The sequence below is a fragment of the Chiloscyllium plagiosum genome, unplaced genomic scaffold (assembly GCF_037043375.1).
Source record: "Chiloscyllium plagiosum isolate Xiang-an unplaced genomic scaffold, Cpla_swu_hap1 HiC_scaffold_32, whole genome shotgun sequence".
NCBI lineage: Eukaryota > Metazoa > Chordata > Chondrichthyes > Orectolobiformes > Hemiscylliidae > Chiloscyllium > Chiloscyllium plagiosum.
In genome coordinates, this window is record NW_028270170.1 from 15,408,225 (window position 1) to 15,433,040 (window position 24,816).

The following is a 24,816-nucleotide window of genomic DNA, read 5'->3' on the forward strand; positions in this document are numbered from 1 at the left end:
GTTAATGTAAACTATGTTAAACAAAAGCAGAAGGCAGAGTAAGGCATCTTTCATCTGCTGAATGCTCTCCTGAGGTTTGGAGGTATAGCTGTTTCCAACACTTAATCTGTAGGTGACTGTTCGTTACTGGATTGCATTAGCTCAGGTTAGATGAAAGAAGACGACAAGAAGCTAATTGGTAACATCAGCTAGAGAGTGCACGCTAAAGTTGTCAACTCCCCAATGTATTGTGGGCCAGTCAGCTAATTTATGTTGATAGGTGGTGTAATTTTGTTTTAAAGTGGAGCACTTAGAAAAGAGATATAAGCCTATTTTCAGGACATACACATCTCATCACTAGGGTATCACACTTGCTGTGAAGTTAATGCTAAAAGCATTTTTATTCTCTGTTGCCATTAACATTTATCAGGCTATTAGAAGCCAGTTACTGAAGTTCTAACAAATATATGCATGTAAGCAGGTGGAAAGTTCTATAGTCTGAGGTCAGGGAGCAATGTGGGAACAGACATTGGAATTTGTATTGACAAACATTCATTTATAAGGGATTTACAGCACAGGAAAAGGCCATTTGGCCGATTCAGTCATTGCCAATGTCTATGCCTCTTTGTAACCCATCTTTCTATCATTTCTCAATTATATATATCAGCTTAAACCTCTATCCTCTTCTCCTTCGTGTGTTAGACAAGCTCCCCCAATAAATGCCTCTATACTATTTGCTTCAATCTCTCCTTGTGATGCTGAGTTCATGTCCTCTGGGCAAAAACATTTCTTCTGAATTTCCTGAGAAGATTTCTTATTGAGGACCTTGTAATATCTTTACTCTCCTAATATGTGGAAATATTAGGTTAGATTAGATTCCCTGCAGTGTGGAAACAGGCCCTTCAGCCTAACAAGTCCTCACTGACCCTCCGAAGAGTAACCCACCCAGACCCATTTCCCTCTGACTAATGCACCAAACACTATGGGCAATTTAGCACAGCCCATTCACCTGACCTGCACATCTTTGGACTGTGGGAGGAAACCTGAGCAGCTGGAGGAAACCTACACGGACACAGGGAGAATGTGCAAACTCCTTACAGACAATCGCCTGAGGCTGGAATTGAACCTGGGACCCTGGTGCTGTGAGGCAGCAATGCTAACCACTGAGCCACCGTGCCACCCCAAAGTTGGTAGGGATCTTCCAGCCCTGGAGGCAGTGAGGTAGGAGGCATGTCAGATCCTGCTGTTTTCCCACCTCCACTAGGATTAAGTTCCGGACATGAAGGTCCCTTGCAGATTACGAATACTGGGGCCTTTGGCCATTCTGCTGAGATTAACCTCGCTACAAGTGGGCCGACTGACAAGTGGCCTTCCTGGAGGTAGAGTGGACTTTGGTTGCATGGGATTGCATGGATAATAATGGTGTATGTGGGGGGAAGAGGTGGAGGTGGTTTTGGTGGGGGGACGACTTAAGACCATAAGACCATAAGACATAGGAGCAGAAGTAAGGCCATTCGGCCCATCGAGTCCACTCCGCCATTCAATCATGGCTGATGGGCATTTCAACTCCACTTACCCGCATTCTCCCCGTAGCCCTTAATTCCTTGTGACATCAAGAATTTATCAATTTCTGCCTTGAAGACATTTAGCGTCCCAGCCTCCACTGCACTCTGTGGCAATGAATTCCACAGGCCCACCACTCTCTGGCTGAAGAAATGTCTCCGCATTTCGGTTCTGAATTTACCCCCTCTAATTCTAAGGCTGTGTCCACGGGTCCTAGTCTCCTCGCCTAACGGAAACAATTTCCTAGCGTCCACCCTCTTCAAGCCATGTATTATCTTGTAAGTTTCTATTAGATCTCCCCTTAATCTTCTAAACTCCAATGAATACAGTCCCAGGACTGTATTCAAGGCACTAATTAAAGGCACTCAGTTCCTCCTTGACGATGGGGTATGAAGGAGTGTGGAATGGCTGCTGAGAACCACCACACTACTCATTGCTTGTGACCTGCCTACCTTCTCCCCTCGTTCCCTTGATTTCTTCCCCTAAAGTAGAGTGGCACCCTTACGTACTAGGGGGCATAAGCCAGGACAAAGATGCACATGTGACTTCACTGTCAGCTAGCCTTCCTCATTTATTGCAGCATGAACCGTTCATGCTCTTTGCAGCCTGCAGACCAGTGAAAACATCTGGAAGATTCTCCCTGTATCTACCCCAACAAGACTTTACACAATTTAAAAGATCCTTCACCTCTCAGCTCTCTATTTTGAGGAGAAAAGAGAGTCACCGGTCTGGCAGGATCCCTGAAGAGAAAGCAGAGTTAAGGTTTCGGTTCAGTGACCCTTCTTCAGAACAAGAAAAGACCCTTCTGAGGAAAGGTCGCTGGACCCAAAACATTAACTCTGTCTTCTCTCCATAGATGCTGCCAGGCCTGCTGAGTTTCTCCAGCAAATTTTGATTTGTACATGAAAATAAATCCTTGCTGAACACAACATTCTCTTATTTAATACATCTTTTTTGTAGAAACAAGACTGGACTGCATGGCTCTTAATTAATGTGGATTCGCAACCAACCAACCCAACCACCCCGTAGCCCAACACTTTAACTCCCCATCCCACTCCACCAAGGACATGCAGGTCCTTGGACTCCTCCATCGCCAGACCATGGCAACACGACGGTTGGAGGAAGAGCGCCTCATCTTCTGCCTGGGAACCCTCCAACCACAAGGGATGAACTCAGATTTCTCCAGTTTCCTCATTTCCCCTCCCCCCACCTTGTCTCAGTCAAATCCCTCGAACTCAGCACCGCCTTCCTAACCTGCAATCTTCTTCCTGACCTCTCGGCATCCCCCACCCCCACTCCGTCCTATCACCCTCACCTTGACCTCCCTCCACCTATCGCAATTCCAACGCCCCTCCCCCAAGTCCCTCCTCCCTACCTTTTATTTTAGCCTGCTGGACACACTTTCCTCATTCCTGAAGAAGGGCTTATGCCCGAAACGTCGATTCTCCTGTTCCTTGGATGCTGCCTGACCTGCTGCGCTTTTCCAGCAACACATTTTCAGCTCTTAATTAATGTGGACAAAAATCCCATATGACTCGAGCTCAGGAACCCGGAATGAAGACTGGCAGCTGTTAAGTGACGATACAGAACGGTTTTGCCTGAAGGCGATCACTGTCCACATTAAATGTTAATAAATTGAAGGAGAAAAGTAACTTTCCCTGAAGCTCTTTTGTCCCAGCTTCACGATTTTAATAAGATATTCATGTTTGGCTTTCAAGCATTTTGTTTCAAGTTTAAAATGATTTATTAATGGAGCCCAGGAATTTTTTTTAAACACAGGCATAAGACCTTTTTGTTTGTCAACCTGAGGTTACACAGTAATTTGTACGTGACTTTCTCTAACATTTGCCTGAGGGAAGGTGCTTCACAGAGAATTTGTTTCATCTGTTCGGGTTAAATTATGGCTCATTGCTCATTTTCATGGATTTTAATCTCGTCTCCTTGGATTAATAGGCATTTGTCTGTATTTGACGACTGAAAGAAACTCCATTTAAATATAATAATTTGACTGTGGGCTTTGAATGATAACTGTGGTGGAAAAGAGCTGGAAATAAGTGGTGGTGACAGAACTGTATCTAAAACACAACAGCTATTTGAATTGGGCCAACCTCAGAGGATGTGTTCCCTTAAATTGAAGTTAAACCATGACACAAAAGACCTTAATAAGTACTAGAGTTCATGTTGGCATGTCAGGAATGACACCAGGCATATGTAAAAATGAAGTGACAAACTGGGGACATCCCATAGCTATTTGCATGTTAAACCAAACCCACAACCAACACCTCAGATCTACGTTATGCAGCCCCAGGCACCACTAGAAGTGAATGGTAGTAGAATTAAATGCTTGGAGGGGGAGGTTTGAGAAGTATCTTCAGCCTCAATGACGGATGTCAAGATTGAAACATTTTCCAAATGGATGATCCATCCTAACCTCCTCCTGTTGCAGATGCCAGTTTTATTTACTTCACGGGATATCAAGAAATGGCTGAAGACACTGGATTTTGCACAGTGTTTGGGCTGTGACAACATGCTGGCAATGGTAACTAAGGTGTTACTCCACAATTAGCTGCACAACCAGCATAACTACAACACTAGCATCTACCTGGCACTGTGGGAAATTGTCTAGGTTTGTCCTGTCCAAAGATAAACGTGGACATATCCATCGTGGTCAATTAGTACCCTGTCAGTCTCCTCTTGATCATCAATAGAGTGATGTATTGAGTCATCAACAGTGCTATCAGGTGGCACTTGCTTAGCAATAACCTGTTCTCTGATGCGTCAGTTTGAGGAGTACCAGGGTCACTCAGCTCCTCATCTCATTACAGCCTCAATCTAAACAGGCACAGAACAGGATTTCAGAAGGAAGGTAAAAATGACTGCCTTTGATGTCAAGCATAAGAACAATATGGCTTCAAGCAGACCACCTGAGATTTTGCAAAACTGTTCATGGCCCAACCATCTTCAGCTGCTTCATCAATGACCTTCTCTTCATCATAAGGTCAGAAGTGGGGATGTTCACTGATGATTGCACAATGTTCAGCACAATTCACAACTCCTCTGATATTGATGCAGCTTGTATCTGCACTCACCACAACCTGGACAATTTGCAGATTTCAGCTGATAGGTGGCAAGTAATATTTGTACCACATATTCAATGGCGTTACAATTTTTGAATCACTCACTATCAACATCGAGAAGATTATCTTAATGACCAGAACTTGAAGTCCCTTAGCCATAGACATACTGTAGTTACAAGAGCAGGACAGAGACTGGGAATTCTGCAGCAAGTCTCTTACCTCCTGACACCCCAAATCTTGTCCACCATCTACAAATCACAAGTCAGAAGTCACTTGCCTGGATGAGTGCAGCTCCAACCACGCTCAATTCATTTGACATCATCCAGGATCAAAGCAGCCCACTTGATTAGCACCATATCCACCACCACTAACATTCACTCTACCTCCAAGACACAATGACTGTAGTGTATTCTGCCAACAAGGTGCATTGGAGTAATTCTCCCAGGCTTTTTTGCGAGTATCTTCCGAAGGCACAACTTCTACTACAATGAAGGACATGAGCAGCAGATATATGGGAACACCAGCCACCGACCATCCAGAAATATATTGCCATTCCTTCACTGTCACTGGGTCAAAATCCTGGAACTCCCTCCCCAATAGCATTGTAGGTGCACCCAGACCTCATGGACTGCAGTGGTTTGAGAAAACAGCTCACTACTATCTTCACAAGGTTGACTAGGGATGGACAATACATACTGATCCAGCCAGCGATGCTCACATCCCATGAAGGAATAGGAAAGAAAAATCTCCAGATCAAAGAAGAGATGGGACTGAATCTTCCTAGGCTCTGAACCCCTCGTGGAAAATTTGGGAGCATCATGTGAAAAGTCAATGAGATTGAGAAAGCAACAAATTGGATTCTCCAACTAAGTTCCGGACATTGAGATGAGATTCTCACTAGTGGGTGGTGAGCAGCTTATTAACGGGAATCATTGCACACCATCACCTTATTATAGCTTAATCTTGCCTTATTAATATGCAATCTCCCTTTCTACCAGCTACCAGATAGCAGTCAGAGATAAAATTTACGATGCACAAGTCTGAGCAGATACCTTTCTCAGTAGGAGGGAAATGAGGTGAGCTTAGGGATGACAGTACTAGACACCCTCCAGGAATCTCAACAAAAATGAGACTTTGTTAACATATCATAAAAGTCAGCCTGAAGAATTTGTAACAAAATCCCTCACCAACGTGACCAAAATTATTCCTGATGGCCAGTAATACTGTGGTAGTAGGAAGAAAAGGTGGTAGTCTGGGGGCAGAAATTATTTTAAAACTTAGAACTTAAAGGAAGTGGTGGATGCAAGTACAGTTACAACATTTAGATAACCACATGAATAAGAAGTGTTTGGAAGGATATGGGCCAAGCACAAGCAGGTGGGATTAGTTTAGTCTGGGATTAGGGTTGACATGGACTGGTTGGACCAAAGAGTCTGTTTCCATGCTGTATGACTCTATGACTTCATGAAAAGACACAGCAGGTAGGGTCATTAAAATGTACTGAGCTGGATCTTGCTGGATGGGGAAATTTGCAGTGTGTCCCCGTTAGTTAAATTATTTTCCACCCATTTTAGTTCAACTCTTTGCTCAGGTGTAAACTTTGCCAAAATGTGAACTAACAATGGCAAGGGGCACCTGGGATCTCAGTGAATCGTGAAGGTGATTGTGTCAGTTCTTTAATGTGGGGCACTGATGGTATAGGAGTAATGACACTGGGCTTGTAACCCAGAAGTCTAGGCTAATGCAATGGAGACAAAGGTTCATAACTCCACCATGGCAGCAGAAATTGAAGTTTAATTTAATAAGCTGGTCTCAAAAATGGTGATCATGACAACTATAACAGATTGTTGTTAAAACCTCATTTGATATACTGAAGTCCTACAATTTATTGTAGACCTATAACAATGTGGTTGACTCTGAACTGCCCTCTGAAGTGGCTTCAAAAGTCACTTAGACATTCATGGCTTGGGCCAAAAATGCTGGGTTTGCCAACGATGCCCACATCCTATGAAAGAATAAATAAACACAAAGTGACTAAACTTACGTTTCAAGAAAGAAATGGAGGAATGTTTGAAAGAAAGGCAGAAGCACAATGGGTATGCCGGAGCAGTAGGGAAAAGAAAGAATTGATATCAGAGATATAAAAGGAACAGAAGTGAAAAAACGTTCAATTTACACTTTTAAAATCATTATGCAGAGTATATCAGCTGAAAAGAGGCAGCATGGTTTAAACTGTTCATTTCTGTGCTAGAGAAATTCAAATCTTAGCACATTAACAATGATAATGTTAAAAGAAGTGCTTATAATCTTAATTACCAGAATTAACCATTTATGGCTGATATTAATATGCAAATCCAGCAAGTCTTTAAAAAGAAGCTAAGCTAAGGGCAGAGTGCTGTTTGTTGGGAAGTAATACAGATTCGATTTGCAAATTTTGGAAATTTCAGTTCACGAAGTATCTCTTAATCTCCAAAACCTACAGGCCAATTTGCACATGAATTACTGCATGCACTCCTAACATGTTAATACTTTTATAACAAAATTTTACCCAATCTTTTCAATTGAATTCTCCTTTGGTGATGACGCATGTCAGTGCTGCTGCAACATATGGGGACTGCATTTTCACATTTGGTGGGCGAGTAAGGAGTCTGTTTCAGACTGTCTTGAACCTTCCCCTTGTGGGAAACAGACTTGAGAATGCTTGCAGGTAATTAGCAGAAGGATTGAAGGTGGGTTCTTGAAGCTAAAAGGTCATTGAGAGGCCTAAGAGGAGCACAGCAGTAAAGCGCAGGTAATGGAGAGGATACCTGAGCCTGAAGGTACATACTCATCATTCTTAAAGAATTTACGTAGTTTATAAACAAAGCTGCCAGGTCACCACAAATGGGAGTCTTGGGGATGCAGGGAGAGGAAGGCAGTGGAGGGGAGAATTTCAGTCTACAGGGAAACCTTTGCCTACACCAACCAAGAGCCTGCAAGCTTCCCTGGCGTGCTGACCACTGGCCTGTCTCTGCACATTGGCCTCTTGCACCTCCCTCCCTTACATCAGAACCTGGAGACATTAGTTGAACTCCATCAAGTGCCGTAACTGTGTATAGAGGGTTAATTCTGACTGTATTATTTTTCAGTGAGACAGTATACATTGTGATCGGAATTGAGGCAATGTCACATTTTGGTAGCAAGATGAAGCCACAATAAGATGTTTCCTAAAGCAAGTTAGTGCTTGCTTTACTTCAGCAGTCTCGCTCAACATCCTCCAGTGGGACAACAAGAGCAAGAATATGAAAAGATCAAGGCTCTTAATGAAACAAATTGGCTGCCCACCTTGTGTGGGTGGGTTGCCCTGCCCACCCAGAAATGGCAAAAACAGAGCGGTGCCAGGAACTGGGTGGAGAAACTGATAAGTCAACCAATGCCGACATTTCCAAACCTCACTTACCTCATTCCTGACCTCACTGGGGATGAAAATTCCACTCACTGTCATTGGTGACAAGCTACACTAGGTTTTTCAGTAAGTGATGGTTAACTAGCCCAGGCGCCATATTTCCGTAACATTGTTGGAACTGTGACTGCTGTACATTGCGTGTTGTACGATAGCACAGATCTCCAAAAAGGTACTATCTAGCTAGCTGTCATCACGGTGTATCACTCCAATATAAAATTCTCCATCTTATTCTTGGTTCAGTTCCATTAGCAGCAGTGTATTAGTAAGCAGCTAGCCAGTTTGTTCACCATTTAAGCAGCTAGCCAGTTGACCATATATGTAATATAACAATAATCTAAGTAAAATAGTACCAAGACTGTATATGTAAGTCCACGTTGTCATATTAGTCTACATATTTAGACATTAATTAACGTCCAGATGTCTAACTCATTAACAATCTGACTCTCTGTGGTGTATATTACATGGGTTAACATACAGAAAACCACAAGCATGTCACTACATCTATACAGGCATTCACAGGACTGACTGGGTAAAAGACAGGGTTACTGGAAAGTTGGAAGGTTTGGGAACATCATGGGAATAAGGATTCAGATGGGTCTGGCCATTAGGTCAACTACTTTCTCCTAAAGCCCCATTGAACTACCGCCATTTGTACTTCCTTTCCCTATTGAACCACAACATGCTACTGTCCAGCTCCCATTTGACAGGAGAAGTGAAAAGGAGAAAGAGAGCGAAAGAGATCAGAACTCGATGACAAAGAGAGAAGCCAAAAGAGTCAGGGAGAAATGAAAGTTGTGAAAAAAAAAGAAGATAAAAACAGAAAGAGAGAGACAGAAAGAGAAACAGGAAAATGAATAGAGCAAACCACATGATTTGATTTGATTTATGGTCGTCATATGTACTTAAGTACAGCGAAAAGCTTTGTTTTGTGAGCAATACAGGCAAACCATTACAAACAAGGACATACAGATCATCGGGTGCTTAGACAGAGCGAGGTGCACAGGTTACACTGCACAGGTGGTGTGCAAGGTGAAGTTAATGAGTCCATTCAGCTGTCTATTAACAGCCGGGAAGAATCTGTCATATAGATGTACAGCACGGAAACAGACCCTTCGGTCCAACCCATCCATGCTGATTAGATATCCTAACCTAATCTAGTCCTACCTGCCAGCACCCGGCCCATATCCCTCCAAACCCTTTCTATTCATATACGCATCCATTTAAATGTTGCAATTGTACTAACATCCACCACTTCCTCTGACAGCTCATTCGATACAAGTAGCACCCTCTGCATGAAAAACCTACCCCTTAGGTCTCTTTTATATCTTTCCCCTCGCACCCTAAACCTATGCCCTCTTGTTCTGGACTCCCCGATCCCAGGGAAAAGACTTTGTCTATTTATCCTATCAATGCCCCTCATGATTTTCGTAAATCTCCATAAGGTCACCCCTCAGCCGCCGATGCTCCAGGGAAAACAGCCCCAGCCTGTTCAGTCTCTCCCTATAGCTCAAATCATCCAACCCCGACAACATCTTTGTAAATCTTTTCTGAACCCTTTCAAGTTTCACAACATCTTTCCGATAGGAAGGAGACCAGAGTTGCATACAATATTCCAACAATGGCTTAACCAATGTCCTGTACAGCCGCAACATGACCTCCCAACTCCTGTACTCAATACTCTGACCAATAAAAAGGAAAGCATACCAAACGCCTTCTTCACTATCCTACCTATCTGCGACTCCACTTCCAACGAGCTATGAACCTGCAATCCAAGGTCTCTTTGTTCAGCAACACTCCCTAGGACCTTACCATTAAGTGTATAAGTCCTGCTAAGATTTGCTTTCCCAAAATTCAGCACCTCACATTTATCTGAATTAAACTCCATCTGCCACTTCTCAGCCCATTGGCCCATTTGATTAAGATCCTGTTGTAATTTGAGGTAACCTTTTTCGCTGTCCACTACACCTCCAATTTTGGTGTCATCTGCAAACTTACTAACTGTACCTCTTATGCTCACATCTAAATCATTTGTATAAATGACAAAAAGAAGTGGACTCAGCACACATCCTTGTGGCACTCCACTGGTCACAGGCCTCCAGCCTGAAAAACAACCCTCCACCACCACCCGCTGTCTTCTACCTTTCAGCCGGTTCTGTATCCAAATGGCTAGTTCTCCCTGTATTCCGTGAGATCTAACCTTGCTAACCACTCTCCCATGTCGAACGCCTTAATGAAGTCCATATAGGTTGTGTCTATTGCTCTGCCCTCATCAATCCTCTTTGTTACTTCTTCAAAAACTCAATCATATTTGTGGGACATGATTTCCCACGCACTAAGCCATGTTGACTATCCCTAATCAGTCCTTGCCTTTCCAAATACATGTACATCCTGTCCCTCAGGATTCCCTCCAACAACTTGCCCACCACAGACGTCAGGCTCACTAGTCTATAGTTCCCTGGGTTGTCCTTACCACCTTTCTTGAACATTTCTATTATGCATTGCACTATCAGGGATACAGGAACAAGAATTCCACTATTGTTTTAAAAGAATTGCCTTATTAAAAATGACTCTAGTTCGTATCTCGTTACCCAAATTCAGCTGATTATCCTTTTTAAACTGAGGTAACTATTCTGCTACACCAACTGAAGTAACTATTCTGAGGCAACTATTCTGAGGTAACTAAGGTAACTATTCTGAGGTAACTATTCTGCTACACCAACAAGGTTTGACCTGAGATTTTCATGTTGTGTTTACTCTTCATGCAGTGGACGAAATTTCAATAACCTGCCCTTTGGAAATGTCTGGCAGTGGCTTGCTTTTTGCAGAGCTTGCACCTCATCTTTAATTGACTGTAATATCTGGCACCAACATTCCAAGGATGATTAAAATGAGAAAACCAGGTGTCACACAGAGTTAGCCAAATGTCCTTTAAATTTTACAACCTAGATTTTCAATGCACTTAGGGTCAATGTTTTTCCTCCTTTTTACTTGCAAGGTATTTAAGTGAAAGTTAAATAAAAATATATTTTTAAACACTAGAAGTACAGCAGTTCAGTTGGCAGCTTTGAAGAGAAAAAGGCCAATTCATCATTTAAATAAAACCTCTTACCAACTTAAATGTTAACAAGCATTCTGGTAGACATAAACAAAAGACAGAGGAAATAAAGAGCGGATATCGGGGGAAGGATTTAATGCCATTTTAGATTTTAAAGGCATCGAGGGGAGTTGTGAGAAAGTAGGAATATTGTGTTAAGATAGAGGTGAATGGTAGAGCTGAGATTGAATGGTGAAACACGTTTGAAGGGCTAAACAATCTATTCTTGCTTCTCATTTCTATGTATTTACACTTTTGTACGCAGGCTGAAACTAACAGTAAGTCTACCGTATATACTCATGTATAGGCTGAGTTTTGAAGACTTTTTTTAAAGCTGAAATTAGGGGGTTGACTTACACGGGGTATTGTTTTAAATGGGATGAAATTCATGCTTGGCATGAGTCACAAATTGGACAAACAAGAGCCAATAAAATAATACACAACAAAAGGAAGAAGAATTATGGCCATTATTGAATATTTATCTACAAAATATCTGTCTCCATTCTGCCTGCTATGGTAAAACAATACTTTGGTACTGTATTCCAGTTACCAGTACCATAAAGTGCATGTAGATCGACACATATGTACGAAGGTTAATAGGCATACTAGAAGGTGCTCAGGCCATCTACCAAGGGTACTTGCATGCACAAGTCAAATATATCGCCTCAGACAACTATCTGTGTTGAGCTTGCACGTTCTCCCCGTGTCTGCATGGGTTTCCTCCGGGTGTTCTGGTTTCCTCCCACAGTCCAAAAATGTGTAGGTTGGGTGAATTGGCCATGCTAAATTGCCGGTAGTGTTAGGCGTAGGGGAATGGATCTGGGTGAGTTGTTCTTCGGAGGGTCGGTGCGGACTTGTTGGGCTGAAGGGCCTGTTTCCACACTAAGTATTCTAAATCTAAATATGTATGTAAATATTACATAATTAAATATATATATTATAGATATACAGTATATATAGTTAGCAACATTCAATTTAACCATTTGAAAGTTGCGTGGCACAAATATGCGCGTAAGATGTGTTGACGCAGGTATTGCACTTGAATCAAAAATGTGCAAATCATGCTCTTTAAGGCTGCATATAGGGTTAGGAAGAAACCCCTGTCAAACTAGGGTCGACTTATATAGATACATAGGTATATGAAAAATACCAGATTGTTTGGCCAAAAATAAGGGGTCTACTTATACACAAGATTGACTTATACATGCGTATATATGGTACCTGTTTGGCACGGACGAGTTCCATGCTGTACATCTCTATACCTCTAAAACAAACAACAACATTAAAGTACATCTAAAGTAGTGCAATGGAAAATTCAAGGGAGAGGTCACCAAATGGAGGGTGATAGTGCCATAGTGGGATTATCACTGGACTAGTAATACAGAGACACTAAATGCTCTGGGTTCGTTGGTTCAAGTCCTATCATGGCAACTGGTGAAATTTAAATTCAATTGACAGACGGGAGATGAAAAGCTGCCCGCAGAGATGGTGACATTGACAGCTATTTCCAGTTGTCATAGAAACCCATCTGAATCAGTGGGAAGGATGTTTTGGTTTGGCCGACATGTGACTCTGGACACACAATGATGTGGCTAACTCTTAACTGTCTTCCAATATGACCTAGCAAGCCACTGGGTTTATGGACAATTAAGGACGAGTAATGAATGCTACTTTCTTAAAAAATGAAGACAGAAAAAGTAAGCCAGGCTATGCTAATAGAAAGCTATTTTGTCGAAAACAATGTCTATCAGCTTCCACTGCCACACACTGGCAGACCCTCCCCACTGCCCTGGGGGCATGCTGCCCTCCTTCAAAGGGTCAGTCGACACTTAAGTGGCTGCCATTGGCAAAACATGGCTCCAGGTCCCACTGAAGAGGATGGGTCCTTGCTGCCCATGTGAAATGCAGCCCTCTGCAATGTTGCACCCACCCATCCATACATTTGAACAAGATTTTCAAGTCAATAACATCTTGTCACTTTCCAGCATGTGTGTGTGTGTGTCTCACCTGAAGTCACCAGCTGATCTACTCCTCAATGTCGATAGTGTTACAAAAAGCCACAAAACCTGGGCAATGTTCCTGAAGCTTATGTTCAGGCCAGGAGAGGAATCAGGGTGGAAAAGGCAGGTGGGTACAAACATTAAGCCACACAGTGCAAACGTCCTTCACATGAACTGGGTGGAAGTGTTCAACAAAGTGGTTTGTGCTCAGTCTCTTTTTATTTTTTGGACTAGCATATCATGTATCCAGTATTTTCTGTATTTATTGCATTACTATTGTTCCAGCTTTTACAATTCTTTCTCCTACTCTAGTTTCTTTTTTTTTTGCATTTTACACTTGACTTGTCTTCCCATTGCCTCTGTGAGATAATCCTCCAAAGTCTGCAGGAGATTCATCTCATGAGCAATTTGTCTGTTGTTTCACGACCCTGCTAGATTACACCAGTGACTGCACTATCACTGGGTGTAAATGCTCTGGGAATCCTCAAGAACTGGGAGATGTCCTTTGTTTTATTTGCTCAGGTACTTGCTGATCTTTCCATTCTGACAATAGGCTATGCTTGTCTATAACCTTCCTATTTCTGATGCTGTTTGATATGTAGTACGTTTCAGAATTTTCTGTTTTTGCTTCAGATTGGCAGCCTCTTTCTTTATTTCACTGTGCAAAATGAGTTTGAGAAGGTCTCATCCAGTGTCTATAACTTACTATGTGTACTGCAGTAACTCAAAGCTTCCAATGGTATTTTCCAAACCCACTAACGTTTTCACCTTGAAGAACAAATGCAGCAGACAGATGGACACACCCTTCAAGTCACACTCCATGCTGCCACTATCACCATTCCGCCACTATCACCATTTCTCACTCACACTGGGTCAAAATCTTGGCATTCCCTCCCTCCCCAGTAGCACTGTGGGAGAATGTACACTGCTTGGGCTGCAGCCGATTAGGAAAGCTGGATATGAAAAGATATCCAGAGGAATCTCGATTATCCAAATACCAATCATCTGAAAATCGGATTATCCGAAGGAGATCTCGAGATCCCGATGGAAACATTACATCAAAGACATGTTTCCAACAGTGATCGCGTCTTTTGTTTACAGTGATTAAACAGGCACTGTCTCCAAATGACTGTCTGCCCACCCTCTCTCTCTCCACAGACTTTCCCTGGAGTTCTACACAGGCGTGTACCCTAAATATCTCCAACACCCCCTCCCCCCAGGATAATCTTTCCAACATTTTCCTGTACAGGGAAAGGTGGAACCTGTCAAAAGGTTGCAGTAAAAAGTTTTGTGTGCGGCTGTGTGTGTGTGTGTGTGTGCGCGCGCTATTTGGAGACTTACCCCACAAAGGCAGTTGCAGCAATAGTCTTGTTGTTGGTGTCCAGTCCTACTGCCCCGGAGGGGGGGGGCGGTGTTGAACGGGATTGGGGGCGGAGTCAGTGTTGCATGGGATTGGGGGTGGGGGCGATGTTGGACAGGGTTGTGGGCCGGGGTGCGGTGTTGGATGGAGTTGTGGGCAGGGGGGCGGTGTTGGATGGGGTTGTGGGCGGGGGGGGTGATGTTACATGGGGTTTGGGGGTGGTGTTGGAGGCGGGCCCTCGAGGGCTGTGTGCTTCTGCAGTCTCCTGAACAGTTGCAGTCTCCTGCAACTCCGAGCCTCAGAGGAAAGGCATTTAATCGATTAACTGAATAATTGATTATCTGAACGAAATAGTGCCCACCCATCACATTCGGATAATCAAGGTTCCCCTGTATTGGCATTGGAAGCAGGTCAAAAGCAATTCACTGGGCTGATTCCTGGGAATGAAGGGGTTGATGTAACAAGAATGGCTAGACCAGTTAGGCCAAAACACATTAGCATTTAGAAGAATTAGGGATGGTCTTATTGAAACATGGAAGGTTCTGAAGGGGCTTGACAGGGGAGAAGTTGAGAAAATGTTTCCACCAGTGGGTAATCTCAAACTAAGTACAGTTATAGAGTTAGGGAATGCTTATTTAGAACTGAGATGCAAAGGAATTCTTTCTCTTTAAAGGCAGCGAGTGTGAGGAATTCTTTATCGTAGTGAATTGTGAAAACAAGATTGCTGAAAGTATTAAAAGCGGAGGTAAATAGTTTTTGAAATATCGAGGGATTGAGGGCTATGAGGAGCTGGCACAAAAGAACAGTTGAGGCCGAGGACAGATCATCCACAATCTTATAAAATGGCAGAGCATTTTTGCCTGAAACATAGATTCTCCTGCTCCTCTCCTTGCCTGACCTGCTGTGCTTTTCCAGCACCATTCTCTTGACTCTGATCGCCAGCATCTGCACTCCTCACTTTCTCAAAGAGCACACTTGAGGGCCTACTCCTGTTTTTGTTTCTCACGTTCTTGAATTCTAAAGACACCTTGCCAACACATTCTCCATGGTAATTATGGATGGGTGATAAATGCTGGCATTACCAGCGAGACCCACACTCCAGAAACGAATAAAACAATTAAAGGGTCTGTGGCCCAATAATTTAACAAGATTGAGCAGTAGACAGAGAGTCTCACTCACATACAATGAGGCAGTTGACACAATTTATGCACAACCGTTCAAGCAGACTCTGAGTTTGTGAATAATAAGGTGATAATTAAACCCATTTGCTCTGAATATAAAACAGAATGTGCAGCTGATTGTAGGCTGAGTGCATCCATCACAAATGCCAATTGCCTTGTTTGTGTTGATAATTGAATGAGGAGAAAGTGAGGTCTGCAGATGCTGGAGATCAGAGCTGGAAATGTGTTGCTGGAAAAGCGCAGCAGGTCAGGCAGCATCCAGGGAACAGGAGAATCGACATTTCGGGCACAAGCCCTTCTTCAGGAATGGGCTTTCGAGGCGTGGGTTCAAGTCCCACCTGCTCCAAGGTATCTAAAAACACCTCTGAACAGGCTGAAAAGAAAATATCTAGAAATGAACAGGTAGGGACTCTCGTGGTGCAGTGGTAGTGTCCCTACTCTAGGCCAGAAGACCTACGTTCAAGTCCCACTTTGTTCAGAAATGTGTGGGAACAGATGATAACCAGCCAATGAATGGATTGGGGAACTCTGCGACGTGCACACAGGTTTCCTGCAGCACAGTCCACTATATACTCGAAAAATAGTCCGTCAGGCTGCAGAGTGGATTAAGAGGTCCCCAGGTTGTGAAAGACATTAAATAAATGCAAGTATTTCATTGTTTACTTCAGCTATTGCTTCATTCAAACTGGAATACCCAATGTCAGAACCAAATTACACTGGCAATAGTGTTATAAATACGTAATTAAAAACATACAAATTTATCTCATCCTGCAAAATGATACGTAGATTTTTTTACTTCATAAGGACTAACCATCAGCTTGTAAATAATAATATATATATTTCCAGTTTTTATTTACTTGGTTGGATTCTCAACATTACTTTCCCCTAAGCTCTCCCACTATCAGTGTGATTCACCATTGCTTAGTGTTCACCATCCAGATTTAATCACGAATGGGTAGGGTTTTTGTATTTCCCTAGTCCCTAGATCAGAGGCTCTAGACTGGTTCCAAGTTGCATCATTGCAGCTAAAGGGGATCTTTTCTTTCCATCAACACAGTCTATTCCGAGGAAATGGATCCTTGTGGGAAACATTCTACTAGAAGTACTCCTGGTGCTATGATACAGGGTAAACCCTCCTGCTTAATTTAAACCAGCAACACAGAAAAGATTAATCCCGTGCAGTAATCTGTGAAAATTCAAGAGGCCAAGAACTATTTAAAGTAAAAATTAACAACTTTATGTCTTAAAGAATAACAGAGAATAATTAACTAACAACTATTTATAACTCCTTCCTCTAACCTATCTTTTATCTTCCCTTTTTCTACAACACTAGTCTGATAAAACCCCCTGATTAAGGTTTACCAAAAATTCAAGTTTTCAAAACCAGGCAGATGTCAAATCTTTTCTGTCTTCTTTTCCTCATCTTAGGGATTTCTGTTTCACAGGTCACTGATCGATCAAGGTACCTTTTGACAGTCTCTACATGCTGGTGGCTTGGCAGTTCTCCTCCCAACTGTTCAATTCTCTCCTGTCTTATACCTCCAATGCATCAGATTGTGTCATTGGCTTTTAAAGGTTGTCAATATACTAAATTCAAACTTGATTGGAATTTGTGTTTTTTTTGGAGTATAATTTAAACTGATTGGCCTAATTCAAATCTACTTTTGTCTCCAGCCAATACACTAACTGCTGGACCACATGCTGCATTGTATCTTGTTGAGAACACTTGGTGCTATCAAGTAGTTAACTTTTAACTTTCTTAAAGTTACAGTACACCCACATCTTCATAACAATGGAATCTTGGAAACAAGACCAAAGTGAAAACCTGTTCCAGATGTCTTCAAACTAATACACCTCATTGCTAAGTAGTTTACAATAGGCCTTATTCCATTCTAGTAGCCATTCCGTAATTTTTCTGTTGGCAGTTGACTGAAACCAATATCTGGAGATATGGCCAATATTTAATCCTCTTATCAATGAAAACAAAGAATTGAATTGAATTTGCTTTAATGTCACATGACAACAGTGAAAAGTTTACAAATCGCCACTTACAGCACCGCCTTAGATACAAAGAACTGTGGGTGCTAGAAATCAGACACAAAAACAGAAATTTCTTGTAAAACTCAGCAGGTCTGCAGCAGCTGTGGAGAAATAGCAGAATTAATGTTTCGGGTCCAATTCTGAAGAAGTGTTATTGGACCCAAAATGTTAACTCTGCTTTCTCTCCACAGATGCTGCCAAACCTGCTGAGTTTCTCCAGCAGTTTCTGTTTTTGGTTAAGCCTCTTGAGTTGTTTAAATCATATCTAACATCTGAAGATCTTTGGTTTTCCTATTATTAAAACTAAAGTCTCTGTACAAATGACTTCAGATAGCTTTAATCCTGAACAAACAGTGTACTCAGCAATGGCCACATGAAAGGATGGAGTCAATTTGATACCTCAGCTCCAATCATAACCCTATAGGGTCTTCAGGAGCATTTTTACACTGAAATATGACAATACCTTTAACTGACCATTCACCAAATACAATATATCACAATGCTATTCTTTTGTTAGCAAGATCTGGTGGTTGCTTATAATATGCTCCCGATTTACATCAAAATAAATTGAACAGGTGCCAACTTGTAGGAAATTGTTCAGCTTTATAAATGACATTCTGCCGTCAATCAGTGGTTTACATGCCACCCCAGACATTGGAGAAACCAGTTCAAGGCTTTTGTCTAAGAAATCTGTGACACACGTTCTAAGGAATTGAAGTGGCAGATAGCTCCTTAATTTGTCAATACATTGCACATCACTTAAACTCAGCAACAGCAAACAAAGTTGAGCTAGATTCAGTTAAATTACATTCCATGCAAAACTTTCTGGCACGACACCTTAACAAGTAAACTGTGCAGTAAATGACTCTATGTTACTCAATGAGCTGATTCATTTTGACCACTGAATAAATTCTACGACTGTTTCTAGTTTTAGTGAAGGCTATGTGTGTGTGGCTAATCCACCACCAGGTGGGGCATCACACGACCATGTACAAAAATTGACAGGTGACAACTGAATGGAATCCTCTGACTCGGTCAATCCAGGTATTGATCACATTGACTGTTGACTATTTTCTACCTAGAGACATTATGCAGCTGAAAGGTTTTGTCATTCAATGGAAGAAGGCAAACACAAATCTACAACCAATACTTCCATCTCAAGTGGCACAAGCAATCAAGCAGGAGGGTACCTGAGGCAGATGTACATTTGATTGGAATGGGGTAGCAGTCATGACAAATAACCTCTGAAGCATTGCATCTGAACTAGTCTGAACCAACAGCAAACAGTTTTGACTCAAAGCACAGAACTTCACCACAGATTTGCATTAGCATCCAGTTTGAGGCAAGCACAACATTATGGACGTGGCTTGGACATGCACAGATGGTTCTAAGTGACATCTTGAAGGCACTATGAGAAGACACTCTATTTAGTTAATGAAAATGGCTGAATTCTATGTAAATGGGCTATGTCAACATCACTGAGAATTTTACACTTCAAAGGCTTTGCTTTACAGAACTACAATTGAAGAATTATACAGTATGATTCAAGACCTCAGGAAATCCCAAAGCACCTTCACATGTGAAGTCTGGTCACGGTTCTAATGTAGGAAATGTTGCAGCAAGCTTCTGTTTTTAGGGATAAATACAAGCCAGGATACCAGGGAATACCTTCTCCACTCTTCTCTGACATCATGCCATGGCATCGCAACCCTCCAGTTGAAGGTCAAATTGGGGCATGATTTGTCTCACCTGAAAAGGTGGCACCACCAACCCTGCAGCATTCCCTCGCATTGGAGGGTCATCTCGATGTTTGTCTCAGACCCGAGGGTGAAACTTTACCACAATCTTTTGAATCAGAGGCATGCCTGTTACCAACTGAGTCGCAGCTGATATCTGCAACTAGTGCACAACAACAAATGTAGATAAACAACGGAAAGGAAAATTAGACTGTTTTGAAACATCAAGCTTCGCGGAACATTGTTGTCCAGTGACTTTCCGGGTGCTACAATTTTGGAGAGTCCTGGGAAACGGTCAGACAAATTACGTACCCAAAGTGAGTGGGAGCCAACTTCTTTGTGCAAAGTGGCAATTTCCTCTGGGAGGAGCTTGCACTTTGGCCAGTAGCATTGAATGGTATAGTAGATGTCCTCAAAAAAACCACTTCTGGCCTCAAAATAAGCATTCCATTCTGCCTTTTCACTTCCTTGCTATTCAGGCCCTATTTCTGACTAAAGTCTACTGAGTATCAACTGAATTTCCTAATGATTAACTAAGCTCAAGGGTTGAAAAAACCTTTTTGACACAGCATGTAGTTAGGGTGTGGAATTCACTGTCTGGAAATGTGACGGAAGTTGGTTTAACTGAGGTATTCAGGAGGGCATTGGATGAGTACTTTAGAATATAATAGCCTTTATTGTCACTTGAATGAGTGCAGTGAAAAGTTTGCAATGTTGCCTCTTTGGTGCCATCTTAGGTACAGGGTACCCCTAGGTACGGATACTTTCAGTGTTTGCTTACAGCATTGGAAGAGTTAAAAAAACATCTAGCATAGGAATACAAAGTTTTAAAAAGTACTCAACTTACTCAAAGTCCATAATAAGAATGACAAGTATCTTTAAAATTATTCAAATTATAGTCCTTTTCACTGAGTCCCGCCAGGCTTCAGAACACAAGGCCTCGTTGCCTCCATGTGCAGGCTTCTGTCCAGGACTTGCCTCTGGAACTTCTTTCCCACCCTGCCAGGGTTCAGACTGCCTCCTGCTCCAGGCTCTGGCCCGCAACTTGTCTCCCGGGACACATCTCCTGTGCTGGCATGGTCTCGGTCTCGTGGACTCTGACCTGGGTCTATTCTCCATTCCTCTAGGTTGGGTAGTTTACAAAGATAAAGAGGTGGGTTGGGCGGGAGAAGAAAAACTGCAGAAAAGAGGGAAAAAAATAAAAGGAAAAGGAACTGGCGAGCAGAGGAGCTCCAGCTGGAGCATCTTACTTTGCTGCCATCATGAGAGCAATGTTGGATAGAAATAGAAATGCAAAGGTATGGGAGAAAGACATGAGATTGGCACAAGGCAATGATGCTTGTTCCAAGACCCAGTACAGACATGATGGGCCCAATGGTCTCCTCCTTTGTCTTCACATTTCTGTGATTGTATAATGTTGCCTAATCCTGAAACTAGTTCAGGACTCTCAAAGTCGCAAGGTGAAATTATTTGTATGTGAATATTAATTGATTTTGTGGATTAGCAATGCTAGATGTAATGTTTTGCAATTGACCCGTTAAGCTCACATTACAACAGAATATCAATCTATACTCAGCAGCACTGTCTACTTGGGGACACAACAGTTTATTCCATTGTCCAGTTCATGCAATTACATGAATCTATGAAGAATGTATGAATTCTGCCACTTAAAAACTGAATCTTTCTGAATATGCATAAATGTATATAATACATAGCTGTGTGTGCATTTTGTAGACAGTATCTTAACACTGAATAGAAACACGTACAACGAAATCTAGTCCACGTGCTTGCTTGATAATTCTAATTAAAGCAATCATTTTGTGGGAGGAAGAAAAATCAATTGCTGTAGCTCATTACAATCATCACAGTGAATAAATGAAGACACAAACTCAAACGCACATGATTTATGAAACATTTATTGCACCATGCAACTTCAGTTATGTAAAATCTCATGTTGCCTCAGTGTGATTGCTAATGAAGAGAATTCAAAGCAAAATTATAACCTCTCGAGCAGATGATAAAGTGGTCATAACACAGAGTGAAAACCAGGCTGTAACATTTAAGACAGTTTTATGATCTGAAGTATGAGTTGGACAAGAAAGAGTTGATCCTGAAATGGTCAATACATGAATGTGCAAGATTTGTACTTCCCTTTCTGAAACTAGCCTTTATTGTCACGTGCACTTGAATGAGTAATGTTGTAATGTTGCTGTTTGGCATCATCTTAGGTACAGGGCATGTTACAGGCTTAGCATCATAAAGATATACATCACGGAAACAGACCCTTCAGTCCAACTCATCCATGCCAACCATTTATCCTAAATAAATCTAGTCCCATTTGCCAGCACTTGGCCCATATCCCTCCAAATCCTTCCCATTCATGTACCCACCCAAATGTCTTTTAAATATTGTGATTGTACCAGCCTCCATCACTTCTTCTGACAGCTCATTCAATACACACAGCACCCTCTGCATGAAAATGTTTGCCCTTAGGTCGCTTTTAAATCTTTCCACTCTCGCCCTAAACCAATGCCATCTAGTTCTGGACTCCCTGACCCCAGGAAAAGACCTTGCTTATTTACCCTATCCAAGCCCCTCATGATTTTATAAACTTTTATAAGGTCACCCTCAACCTCTGCCTCTCCAAGGGAAACAGCCCCAGCCTGTTCAACCTCCTCCTATAGCTCAAACCTCTCAATCCTGGCAACATCCTTGTAACTCTTTTTGGAACAATTTCAAGTTTCACAACAGCCTTCCTCTAGAAGGGTGACTAGAATTGCACACAAAATTCCAAAACTGGCCGAACCAATGTCCTGTACAGGGAGACAGTGAGGTCTCCATATGCTGGAGATCAGAGTTGAGAGTGTGTTGCTGGAAAAGCGCAGCGTGTCAGGCAGCATCCGAGGAGCAGGAAAGTCAATGTTTCAGGCCTTCATCACTCCTGATGCAGGGCTCTGGCCTGAAACATCGATTTTCCTGCTCCTCAGATGCTGCCTGACCTGCTGTGCTTTTCCAGCAACACACTCTCAAAAATGTCCTGTACAGCTGCAACATGACCTCCCAACTCCCATACTCAATACTCTGACCAATAAAGGAAAGCATACCAAATGCCCTTCTTCACTATCCTGTCTACCTGTGACTCCACTTTCAAGGAGCTATGAACCTGCACTCCAAGGTTTCTTTGTTCAGCAACACTCCCCAGGACCTTACCATTAAGTGTATAAGTCCTGCTCTGATTTGCCTTTCCAAAATGCAGCACCTCGCATTTATCTAAATTAAACTCCATCTGCCACTATTCAGCCTATTGGCCCATTTGATCAAGATCCCATTGTACTCTGAGGTAAACTTCTTCACTTTCCACTATACCTCCAATTTAGGTGTCATCTGCAAACTTACTAACCATACTTATGTTCACATCCAAATCATTGATATAAATGATGAAAAGTAGTGGGCCCAGCACCAATCCTTGTGGTACACCACTGGTCACAGGCATGGAGTCTGAAAAGCAATCCTCCACCACCACCTTCTGTTTTCTACCTTCAAGCCAGTGCTGTATCCAAATGGCGAACTCTCCCTATATTCCAAGAGATCTAACATGAGGAACCTTATTGAGTGCCTTACAGAAGTCCATATAGATCACATTCACCACTCTTCCCTCAATCTTCTTCGCTACTTCTTCAAACAATTCAATCAAGCAAGAGAATCATGAAGAAAAGTTCAGCATAAGAATAAAGAATAGAGATGTTTCCTTCTTAAAGAGCACGAGAAGTTTAGTCTTTTCACCAAATCCATGCTGACCATCAGACAGCCCAGGCTAAGTCTCTAGAACACACTGGTCTTCACACCTCAAGGCCTCGCTTCCATTTCCCACACAGGCCTGGCCTTGGACTCAACTCCAGTACTCGGCTGGACTCACCACTTCCCCCTCCCTCCATGTTGACCTGGGATCGTCTCTGGGACTTACCTCTACCGCTGGTCTCCTCCCTACATCTCCGGTAAGTTAAAGTTAAATTTTGGAAAAAAGAAAAAGGGGTGGAGCAGAGGAGCTCCTTCCTCTGCCACCATTTTGAATAACTGCACAGAGGCCAGTGTCTCATCACAAAGTCACCTTCTATTTACTTGTGCACAGTGCATTGGCTGGACCAGCTAGCTTGGAGTCAGTCACCTGAACTGAGGAGATTCTAAATCCTCTGTTTATGGTTTTTCAATTAGATTCCCTTCAGTATGGAAACATGCCCTTCAGCCCAACAAGCCCACACTGACCCTCCAAAATGTAACCCACCCAGACCCATTGCTCTACCCCATATCTATCCCTGACTAATGCATCGAATGCTATGGGCAATTTAGTATGGCCAATTCACCTGACCCACACATCTTTGGTCAGTCAGGGCTTTCCCGATTGGCCCCTGTTAACCATCCAAATCATAGATCTCACAGTCAATGAGGTCCAGTTGAATCCAATCACTGCACTTTCAAACTCCATTACTGTAAATTACAAAGTGCATAGAACGACATATCTCTCAGACTTGCATGCCCAATTCATAACTTAAAACCAGCCTAAGAGACAAATCCATAAAGCTTCTTGAAGTCCCTTTCTAACTTAAAGAGCAATATTAGATATTGTATCATAATAACATAATAATATTGCTCTTATTATTTTGCCTTGCATTTTGACAATGGAGTAATCAATTAATTTTCAGTAGGTGAATGCCTCCATTAAAGAATCAGATAGAAAAATGAATTACCTAATATTTGATATACTTTGCCATTTTCTATGTCAGTCTGTGTAACATATATTGCAATGTCTGGGGCCTTGTTGCATCAGATGCTTTGAAGTTTACTTATAACACTACTCACTTAGTCACAATGTCACAGATGTGTACACAGTCTGGGTTCTGTGCTTACAAACGTTAATTGTACATTCCATATATGTATCAGGTTGTAAGTTTGTTCGCTGAGCTGGAAGGTTTGTTCTCAGATATTTCATCACCATAGTAGGTAACATTATCAGTGAACCTCATCATCAGTGAGCCTCCATTTACCAACCTCTGAGAAAAAGAACTGGAAATAATATTACCCATCTTAAGAGACCAAGATACATAAATAGAAAGTGGGACATAACACTAGTGCTTCACTGGAGGCTCACTGCTGATGTTACCTAGTAGGGTGACAAAACGTCTGAAAACAAACCTTCCAGCTCAGTGAGCAAACCTACATCCAGAATCTCAAGCTAAGCTTCAAATCTTCCCAAAAATTGCAAACATACATGTATGGCTGACTTTGACTCCACTGACTCCACTACACACACAGACAGTGACTAATGGAGAGGTGGTGACCTTTA

General features: G+C 42.2%; 1 protein-coding gene across 5 annotated transcripts in view; it reads right to left on the minus strand.

Annotated features, from left to right (window-relative positions):
• znf385c (zinc finger protein 385C) overlaps positions 1 to 24,816 on the minus strand; it is a 433,208-nt gene that overhangs the window by 258,976 nt on the left and 149,416 nt on the right. The gene's annotated exons all lie outside the window — the stretch shown is intronic.